Source organism: Emydura macquarii, unplaced genomic scaffold (genome assembly GCF_026122565.2).
Source record: "Emydura macquarii macquarii isolate MOO-44397 ecotype Brisbane River unplaced genomic scaffold, CSIRO-AGI_Emac_v2 contig_1933, whole genome shotgun sequence".
In the NCBI taxonomy this organism is placed as follows: Eukaryota; Metazoa; Chordata; order Testudines; family Chelidae; genus Emydura; species Emydura macquarii.
In genome coordinates, this window is record NW_027132070.1 from 1 (window position 1) to 10830 (window position 10830).

The 10830-nt window shown below is 47.3% G+C and overlaps 1 pseudogene; it reads left to right on the top strand.

The window, feature by feature from the left end:
* Positions 1-3547: 3547 nt before the first annotated feature.
* Positions 3548-4504, top strand: LOC137159809 (olfactory receptor 6N1-like; annotated as a pseudogene).
* The last annotated feature ends 6326 nt before the right edge of the window (positions 4505-10830 follow it).

The window sequence follows — 10830 nt, forward strand, 5'->3', positions numbered from 1 at the left end:
GCAGCTACACCAAGAAAAATCCACTGGAGGAAAACACAGCAACAGGCTGTCATGCTGGGAAATTAATGGTGTGGATGATAAGGTGGATTGTACCCTCAGCAAGTTTGCAGATGATGCTAAACTGGGGGGAGTGTCAGACACACTGGAGGGTAGGGACAGGATACAGAGTGACTTAGGAAAATTGGAGGATTGGACCAAAAAAAGTCTGATGAGGTTCAACAAGGACAAATGCAGAGTCCTGCACTGAGAAGGGAAGAATCCTATGTACTGCCACAGACTGAGGAACAACTGGCTAGGAAGCAGTTCTGCAGAAAAAGATCTTGGGGGGCAGATTTGATAGCAGCCTTCAACTACCTGAAAGAGGGTTCAGGGAGGATGGGGCTAGGCTGTTCTCAGTGGTGGCAGGTGACAGAACTAGGAGCAACGGTCTCAAGTTGCAGTGGGGGAGGTCTAGGTTGGACATTAGGAAAAGCTTTTTCCCTAGGAGGGTGGTGAAGCAGTGGGATGGGTTACCTAGGGAGGTGGTGGAATCTCCATTCTTAGAGGTTTTTAAGCTGAGGCTTGACAAAGCCCTGGCTGGGATGATATAGTTGGGGTTGGTCCTGCTTTGAGCAGGGGGTTGGACTAGATACCTCCTGAGGTCCCTTCCAACCCTCATCTTTTATGATTCTATGATTTTATTAAGTCGACACTAGCTGGCAGAAAGGTCGAGGAAATGAAGGGGTGGGGTCAGAAATACTGAGCAGTGACCGACAGGTTTCAGTAGCCAGTACACTAATGGGAAAGCTAGACTGTAAGATGGCCATGGGGGGAAGCAGATTGAAAGGATGAGATATGGGCAGCTATTTATTGGAATGGCCCACTACGTGGCAGCATCCAGTGAATATTAATCGAGGGATGGTGCAATTGTATTATAACAGGCCATCAGCTTGGACAGGCACCACTCAAAATGTGAGCTGGTGTTTTATCTTGATCTCAAATACTTTTCACATCGGATCATCAGACTTAAAAAAAAATACGCAAGTCCCATGGCACACGTCCCACTGGGCGTTGTTAGCCACAAAGCTTGGGAGACACGAAATTAACCAAGTGGGAGAAAGGTTGAGGTGGAACCATATTAAGAAGCGGGAGGACCAAACACTGATCCAGAGGCAGCATTTACACAAATCGAAGGGCAGCCCCTTTCCCAAAGGTAGATCAATGCACCTGCTCATCGCTTCAGGGAACTGCAGGTCTCTGCACTGAGAAAACCCAGCTTCTGCAGGGAGAGGAGACACAAGAACCTCAGCTGCGGATGCTGGCTCCTGGTGTCTAACCCGGAGAAGTAGGAGAGCATCGCTTCAGGCTGGGGCTGCCCTGGGGTGACAGGTGAGCACTGACTTCCCGACAGCGTTTCTCTCCCACCTTCCAGACAGGGGCATGAATGTGCTTTGGGAGGAGGAGAGGGACGAGGCAGGTGAGGTAATAGCTTTTATTGGACCAAATTCTGTGGGTGAACGAGAGAAGCTTTTGAGCTTCTCCAAGCTCGTCTTCAGGTGAATATTAACAGCTTTAGCGTCACCTTCCCATGCCACTTGGCATCCATAGCACCATTTAACAGAGATGAGATTGACACACAGCTCTTGTGGCAGGTTCTCAGTTGGGAATCTGCCCCCCGACACACAAAGGGAGATACCTTGATTTATACCAGCTGAGGGTCTGGCTCAGTGTGTCCCAATCGGGTGATGAGTGAAGATGGAGTCTTACTAGCCCGGATCACACACGCCACATTCATTCTAGACCCTGAGTTGAGGGACAGCATCTTTTACCACCCAGTGTCTTCTTCCTGTATTATCATCCCACAGTCGTTATGGAGTGCAGAGGGACACTCCCCGGTTAGGGCTGCACATCAGCCTGGTTCTGCCCCTTCCCAAGATCCTTCCTCCAAAGAGCTGCATTTTATTACTGCTACAAAGTGACTGTCGGGAAACAGAAAAGGCGCTGCCAGTCCTTCAGCACATCACCATCATCACCCCATGAACTAAGGAAGAATTTACTCCACTTCGTAACTTATGTAATAAATGCATCTCGTGCAAGGGGTGAAAATTGTTCCTTTTCCTACCGGACACTGAAATGCTGACTACACCAGGATATATAGTTAGATTGTTTTCCATTTCAGAGTTACCAACACAGAGTTATGTACTGCCCGGTTAGCCTCACACCTTGTTTGGACCCGGCAGCATGCAATCAGGCAGTAGCCGAGAGACAAAGAGCAAAAGCAAATACAGCACAGTACTGTGTGAAAAGTAAAAAAAAAGAAAGATTGGACAAGGTAAGGAAAATTTCTGTGCTTTTTTCATTTTAATTCAGATGGTTAAAAGCTACATTCTTTTTTGCATAGTTAAGTTTCAAAGCTATCTTAAGCCAAAGTTCAGTGTAAACTTTTGAAAGAGGAAAGAGAAGGTTTTGTTCAGAGTTACGAATATTTCAGAGTTACAAACAACCTCCATTCCTGAACTGTTCAATGTAGGAGTGTAAAGAGTTAAAATCTGGACAAGTAGCCAGGCCTAAATTACAGGGAACAGGGTCAAGGCAAGGGCAAACTTTGTTTTTGTGAATTTTAGTTAGAGTCTGTTATCTCTTTTCTTCCCTTCCCTTCCTGGCCATCTGTTCAGGGGATAAGTTTATCGGCATCCCTGTGCAAGGTCTTTTGGTGGGAAGAAAGTATTATCTTTCTTCTCCCCCTGGCATGCCTTTACTTCAAAGAATGTTAGTGTAAAATGTATAGGTTTTAACGTGATGTGGCTGACCTCTGTATGGTAATCCTGTAGACAAACAGGGGCGGGTATAATTTGTTAATATTCATTTTATAGGAGTCCATGTAACCAAATAAGGGTCTATGGGGAGTAGCTGGAAATTTATACATTGACATACTGTTATGGATAAAAGAAATTGTAAAGTAACCCCCTCGTTGCTCACTCCCGGCGTGGAGGTGGAACGAGCAGGCAATAAAGGGTTCCGTCTCCCCAGTCCGCCCCCGGGACAACCTGTTTGGTTATTTCTAACATCCGTAACTGAGGTTCTACTGTAATTCTCACAGAAGATCGGTGCCTAAGGACACTAGACTGCACTGGAAATCTCAGTGCAAGATTTCCTTTGATGTATTTATTGACTTCAACTCCTGAGGTATGGCATGATTCTGGCCACTGCCAGGAGCGAAATACAGCATTTAACATCCTTGTTAAGCTCCTGTACGTCACCAGATGGGATGCGATAGCTGATAAAGACATGCTCTGATCTGCCTTTTTAGTACTAGCTACCAGAGCAATGGACTGTTGTTTCTGTAGTTATTGATCTGATGTGGCAGATGATGGTCTGCATGGTTACAAATTATCTGTTCTGGAGTTGGACCTCCTGGCCATTTGCTCTTAAGTCGACAGTCAGTCTGTGGTCTGGAGAGGAAGGGGAGTTTACCAATATCTTTTGAAATAATTCAAAAGACAATTTTTAACCATATGTTCTTCTGATTAAATCGCACAGTTCTTTTTCTTGTTCCTAGACTCAGCCCATGGCAGACACAGACTGGAGAAACCAAACGACCATTATAGAATTCATCCTCCTTGGATTTGGGAAACTCCCTGATATACAAATTCTTCTCTTCGTGCTGTTCCTAGTGACCTACATCACAACCATGGCCACAAACACCCTCATCATGGAGCTTGTTGTGACTGATCGGCACCTTCACACCCCCATGTACTCCTGGGGACCCTGTCTAGCTTGGAGACGTGCTATGCCTCCACCATCCTGCCCAGGATGCTGGCCAGTCTCCTGACTGGGGACAGAACCATCTCATTCAGTGGCTGCCTCACACAACTGTACTTCTTGCCTTTCTGGGATCTACCAAATGCTATCTGCTAGCAGCAATGTCTTACGACCGGTATTTAGTGATATGTAAACCCCTGCACTATTCCACTCTTATGAACACCAGGTTTTGTCTCCGATTGGCTGCTGGGTCCTGGCTAAATGGTTGTCTGGCTATTACTATCTTTGTCTTATTCCTATCACAGTTAATATTCTGTGGCCCGAATGAAATCGACCATTTCTACTGTGACTCCATCCCACTGATGGAACTCTCCTGCAGTGACACACACCTAGTCATACTGATGGATTTCATCCTAGTCTGTGTATTCACTCTGCCTCCATTCCTGCTAACCCTGACATCCTATGTTTGTATCATCGCCACCATCCTGAGAATCCCTTCCGCCACCGGGAGGCAAAAGGCCTTTTCAACCTGCTTCTCTCACCTCATCGTGGTGACAGTTTTCTATGGAACCATAATGATCGTCTACCTGCTTTTGAAACATGAGTCACTGCGAGAGCTGAACAAAGTGTTCTCTCTTTGCTACACGGTCCTGACTCCTCTGGTAAACCCCCTCATCTACAGCCTGAGAAACAGGGAGGTCAAAGAACCCTGAGCAAAGCCGTCAGTAAATGTGGCTTTCACAAAACCATGCAGAGACTCTGAGATAATAACTTAACCTGAGGTTTTCAAAGTTGCCTGGGTGATTGAAGTGCTGAGGACAGAACACTGAAGGGAAAAGGACCTCTACACCAGCAGGTCTCAACCTTTGCAGACGACTGTGCCCCTTCCAGGAGGCTGACTTTTCTTGCATACTCCAAGTGTCATCTCAATTAAAACTACTTGCTTACAAATTCAGACATACATTTCTCTATTTTTAACAGCCCATCTCTACTGAATAATTGCTCACTTTCTCCTTGTTCCCATAGAGTTATAGAATAAATCAACTGGAATATAAATATTGAACTTACATCTCAGCGTACCATCCAAGCCCTCCTTAAGGTAAAGCATGAGCCCCGCCACCTGGTTTTGAAGCATGTAACTTAGCTTCGCAGGGCCCCTGCGTTGTATGATCCCAGACAATTCCCAAATGATGGCCCTGCACTTGTGACCCCTCAAATAGCATGTCTCATGACAGTTGAGAAACACTGAACTAAGCAAATATCTAGATGAGTTGATGTAACCCCTGGAAGACCTCTGAGTACCCCCAGAGGCACACATACCCCTGGTTGAGAACCCCTGTGCTGTGCTATGCTATGTAACGACGTGCGGAGAGTAGGAGGTGTTAAGGAGTGAGAAATGGGCTCTTATACTAAATAATGGCCACTATGTGACATAAGAGCTAAGACTGGGAAAAAGAAATCCACTAGCAGAGAGCGGAGCAGCAGATTTTCATGCTGGGAAATTGACACTAGATGTAATCAGAGGAGAGGCAACGGGGGGTGGGTGGTCAGAAATACTGACTAGTGGCCAATAGATTTCCATAGCCAATACAATAATGGGCAAACTAGACTGTAAAATGGGCACTAAGTCACAGCGCACTGAAAGGCTGAAATATGGGCAGCTATTTCCAGAAATGACCACGCGGTGGCAACATCCATTGAGTACTAATGAAGGGGCGGTGAAAGTACATTATAACACCCGATCCCTTTGGACAGGCAACTCCCACAAGCGTCAGCTGTTTAATCATGATCTCAAATATTGTCCACATGGGATAGTAGACTTAAAAAAAAAAGAAGATGCAATTATGCAAGTCACCTCGGGCAAGTCTCACTGGGCACCGTTTGCTACAACGTTTTAGAGAGACACAATGAACCGAGTGGGAGAAAGGCTGGAGTGGGACCGTACTAAAAAGTGAGAAGGCCAATACAAATCTGAGGGCGCATTTACACTTAGTAAATCAAAGTGAAGCCCCTCTTCCAGGGGCAGATCAATGCACCTTGCCAACTTGGCGACTGCGTAGCTAGATTGGACTATTTTTTAATTTACTTGGCGACAAAAGCGTCAAAGCGACCAGCGACAAACCTAGCAACTTTCACAGCTGTTCCCAGCTACACTCTGAGGAAGAAGCAGCTAAAATTCATAATCATAAAATCAGTCTATTTGTTAAGCACCCAATTACAAAAAAACAGCGCACTCTATGCTTCCCTGAGCTGGACTCCCTGGCTTCCCCCTTCAGGGCTGGCGAGGGAGAAAGAGAGGGGAGATGTGTCAGTACGGGGCTAAAGTTGCTGCCACCCGTCCCTTGTTAGGCTCATTGCATTGGCTTGTCATCTTCCTCTTCCTCCTCCCTCCACCTCCTCTTTGGAGCCCAGACACAGACGGGAGTGGGAGGAGGGGAAAGCGCCCCCGCACCTCCAACTTAGCTGTACACAACCGCTTGTGCCCCTGGTAGGTGGGGGGATACTTGACCCAGGGGTGTGGAAAGAAACCCCACTGGCCACCGAGCTTCCCATTCCCGCAGCCAGGGAGGCGATGGGATAGGAGCCGCCCACTGGACCCAGAGTTACACGGTCCTGCCTTAAACCCTAGTCCCGGCCCAGCTGCTGCCCAAATACGGGATCCCCATGTATTACAGCAGGAGAAGCTTTCCTGTATTACATTCTCTGGCTCTCTCTTTTTCCCTTTTTCTAGCCCTTTGTGAAACTACCTGACTTTATATTTCATTCAGTTCACTATCTAAGGCATGTCAGACAAAAAAACTCCTTATTCCTTTCCCTGGCTACCATTTCACAGGCTTTATTCCACCATGGTACGCTTTTCCTATCTTTCAGCAGTGTAGGTATCCTAGAGTAGCTAGGCTGTCTGTCTTTAGGATTCCCTTATTCATATAACTGTACAAGTCCTCATTATTTCCATTCAGACATTGCTCATTCACTTATTCCACACGTCTGGTTCCAAAGATTTCTCCTGTTCGCTTTTATTTATTTATTTAAGATTCCAACAGGAGCTATTATCCTCATCTTCAGTATTTCCTTCTCCTTGATCTGCAGCTCATCTCAGGAAGTGGTCACTACCCATTCCCTGCCCTTGTCATTTTCCCAGCTGCATTTGCTCCCTATGATGCTAGAAGCTAGTCCCAGATCCAGACAAGAGACGCTTCCATCAGCTGTATTGAAGCCAGTAGGTGCGCCATCATTTCATATTACTACATTATTCTCTTTGAAGATTTGCTCTTGACAGTTTCCATTTTTTTCTTACTTCCCCACAATCTGTTGAGACTTCTCAGCTCAGCACAGAGAATGAATGGGCCTGTGACATCTGCAATTAATTCTTTCAGGTCCACAGCCTCTAGTTTCCTGCATGGGTTATGCACATTATAAAACCTTAGAGATGCAGAATTGTTGTGTATTGGTATCTCAGTAGCATTATACTCGATATTTAGCTTTTTAATCTATGCCTCAAGATAGTTCAGGTTCTCCTTAGTGAAGGTGCAGGCATGTCCACCCTTTCCTATTTCTCTATCATGTCGATATAGAGCATACGCTGGGATTTTTATAGTCTAGTTTTTCTGGTACTCAAGTCTCCATGTATATTATCTTAGGCTTTGTTTTCACATAAATATGTATCTTTAATTCCTGCCCATGTGCTATTAAGCTGTGGGTGTTCCAGCTGAAAATAGTCACTGCTGTTCTTTAACTGTCCTATTTCCTTCACTGAGGAAAGTATGAAGCTGTTCTACTGACAGGTTGCTAGCCTGCAGGTACTTTTCAGCAGCTTTAATTATAATTCTTGTTTTCTGTTATTACTTTGGTCATTAATGCAATGAATCTGTTTCTATTGCTATGTTATCCCCTTTCATCCCAACATCACTCATTATCTCCCATTAATTTGTTGCAGGCTAATACCCAAGAGAAAACCTGATGTGGGGAAAGGCATCTCCTAACAGCTCCTGCATTGGAGATGTTATTAGGAACTTGGGGGGGGGGGATTTTTCTAACTCACTTTGCCTCAGTGCACCCTCCATACGCTGAGCTGCGCTTTCCTCCACACTTGCAACAGTTTTGTTCTGTCCCTTCCTCACAACCAACACATGAATGGTCACCTCTGCACTTCCTGGGCTGTATTTTTCCTTTGGAATTATTTGCTGCACAACCAAATCTCTGGCAGCTCCAGCATGTCACAGACAGAGGAATATAGGACTTGGTCCAGAATATCCCATACCCTAAAGCTACTGCTCACATCCCTCCCTGACAGTGTAGCCAGCACAGGTGTTGAGCACTTGCTGTCACCTCTTCTGCTAATTAGCCTCACTAGTTAATGACCTTATCTCCACCTATTCCTTCTGTATGTCCTGACAGTTCAGGTGACACCCCACACATGACCCCTCTTGTTTCTGTGAGGAATTTGGGGAGCTGACAGCCTATTTTTATTTTACCTGCCACCTTTATCTAGAGGAGTTTCTCCACCTGCTCTTTGCTTTGACATTCCACTCATGATCTCCAGCAGACAGTGTCTGAGCTCTTGCTGTAGCTCCAGCACTTCTTTGATCCACTCTGCCATTCTCAGGGGTTGATAGCCCCTCGCTTTAGGTCCTTATCTAGGGATTTTACTAGTAGGTCATTATCCACCATTTCCCTTTCCTGCCCTCCTATGTGCTGGTCCCTCTTCTGGTTCCAGAGAACCTACCTTTTTCTTTTTCCTTGCTTGTATCTGGCCTTCGTCAGTGCTTTCCCTAGCCTCATGCTGGCTTCAGTTTCATTTCTCTCTTCCATCTCACCCCGCCTAGCCAGCAGTCCCTCTCTCTCAGCCCAAAATCACTGCTGAGACAGCCTCTCTTGGGCCACCAAACATTTCCTGTTACACCCCCTGGACTTATATAGTGTCAGGGAGCCAATCAGGGATCGCTAAGAGCACCGTCCATCAGATCACTTGAGGCAGAACACCCCCTGGTGTTCAACCACTGCAGATTGTGTGTTGGCTCATGTAGACAAATTATGGCTGGCTATGGGGTAGGTGGGTGACATGCTTATTCTATAGACCGGGTTCAAGTCCCCCATTGCCTTATATTAGCCTTTTTTAATGCTGTTCCCCAGGCAGGTGCCTCTGTGAGGATGACTGTGTGCTTTGGCTGATAAGAGAAGCTTGATTTTAAAATCCAGCCTAATGGCCACCCCGACCTTCTGAAAGTGTTAGGGGGCTGGCTCCTCTTTTGTAACCACTTAGTTAAAGGACAGGAGATTATTGGACATGAGGATGCACATCAGCTGAGTGTGGTGAGGGTCAGGAGCGTTCCCCTTTTTGGAACAGGGCAATGGATGCGTTGGTCTGGGCTCCCGGCTGATCGGTGGTGGTAAAATTAAAGTGTGTGAACAACGGGGACATCAAAGCTGTCTTCAGTTCAGCACCTTTGCCCTGCAGAGATACTCCAAGCTCTAATGATCTGTGTGTACCCGTATTGGGTGTCGGGCACCTTCCAGGTGCTGGGGCCATTCCCCAAAGGCAGCTTTGATTGCCAGAAGCTCTTTCGTTGGGGTGTGTCCCTGAGAATAATAGCTACAAGGGAGCAGGTGCTGTCGGGGACTAGATTCTTGGTCCAAATTGCAACACTACATGCACCGGTCTCACCGACAAAGGTCCGCGCTGGCTCAGGATGGGTCAGGACTGGAGCACTGGTGAAGGCCATCTTGAGTTGGTTGAACACCCCTTGAGCATATGGAGAGTGGGTGAAGGAGGCCGTGCTGGCGGAAGAACGTTGTCAGTGGGGCTATCTGGTCTGAAAAGCCAGGCATGACGCACCTATAAAAACGAGCAAACCCAAGGAAGTGCTGCGTCTCTTCAATGCCCTGGGGGGGCTGCCCAGGGCCAAACAGCATTCACCTTTCATTTGGGGGCCTTCAGGGGACAAGATGCAACCCGACTCCTCCATGCAGTGGTGGTCGAAGCTGCCTGCTTGCGTTCGCCACATGGGAAGTTCCGTCTGGGGGCTGTCAACCCATGTCAGGATGTCTTGCCCCTCAGAACATGCTGGTTAGGGGCAATCCTCTGCCTCCTTGCTCCAAATGGGCCAGCCTTCTACAAGTGTTAGGGGTGGTCCAGGCAAGCTGTCAGGGTCCTGGGCAAAGGTAGGCAGGACTAGTGGCAGAAGACTGGGGGTCAGAGCCCATATCAGAATCAGAATTAAACCCAGAGACAGAGCTGAAGACGGAGCCAGGGATTGGGCCGAGGGTCAAAACCAGTCATCGGTGTCCCAGCTGGGATCCTAGGGGTCAGCATCCAAGTCAGAGCTGAGGTCAGTACCGGATGTTTGGGCACAGAGAGGCAGGCCAGTCACGGCAGCTAGCTGGGATCTGCCTCGTTCCCTGGACACTGCCTAGAGCGCCCCATGGGCATATACAGGGCCCAGGAGCCAAGACCACCATCAGGCCGATCCCATGAGGTGGAATTTACTGTGGTTTACAGCCACTGCAGATCAGGTACTGCAGAGGTTCACTTGCTGGTGGCTGTGTGGTGCTGTTATCACCCTAAGTAACCCCGCAGGCCTGACTTCAAGTCCTGCTGATGCTTACAGCCATTTGGGGTGACTGTGGTATCGCTTGCTAAAAGGTGAAAGAAGAATAAATTCTTCAGGAACCCCTGGTCGCTATAGATAGAACTTAATGGGCTGGTGCTTGAAAGGATAATCCCAGGCAAAGTCCCCTGGGAGAAATGCATGAAGTGTTGTATTAGAGAGACAAAGGGGGTGAGGTGATATCTTTCATTGAGAGAGACAAGTGTTCGGCTACTACACGTCACGAACCTGTGAGGTCAGGTTCAAGAGCCCTTCTCAAACACGAAGAGGACCTTTGTGCAGGAACCATGAACTAAGGGACTGTGGAGGGGATAAACAGACAGCCTGTGGCTAAAAGGGTTAATGTGATGCCTAGCTATATGTACAGGGTAATCCAGAGTAGAGCGGCTATTTTATCTCTGTATCTGACACTGGTGCTGACCACCGCTGGAACCCTGCATCCAGGTCTGGTGCCCATAATTCACAAAGGATGTTGATAAAC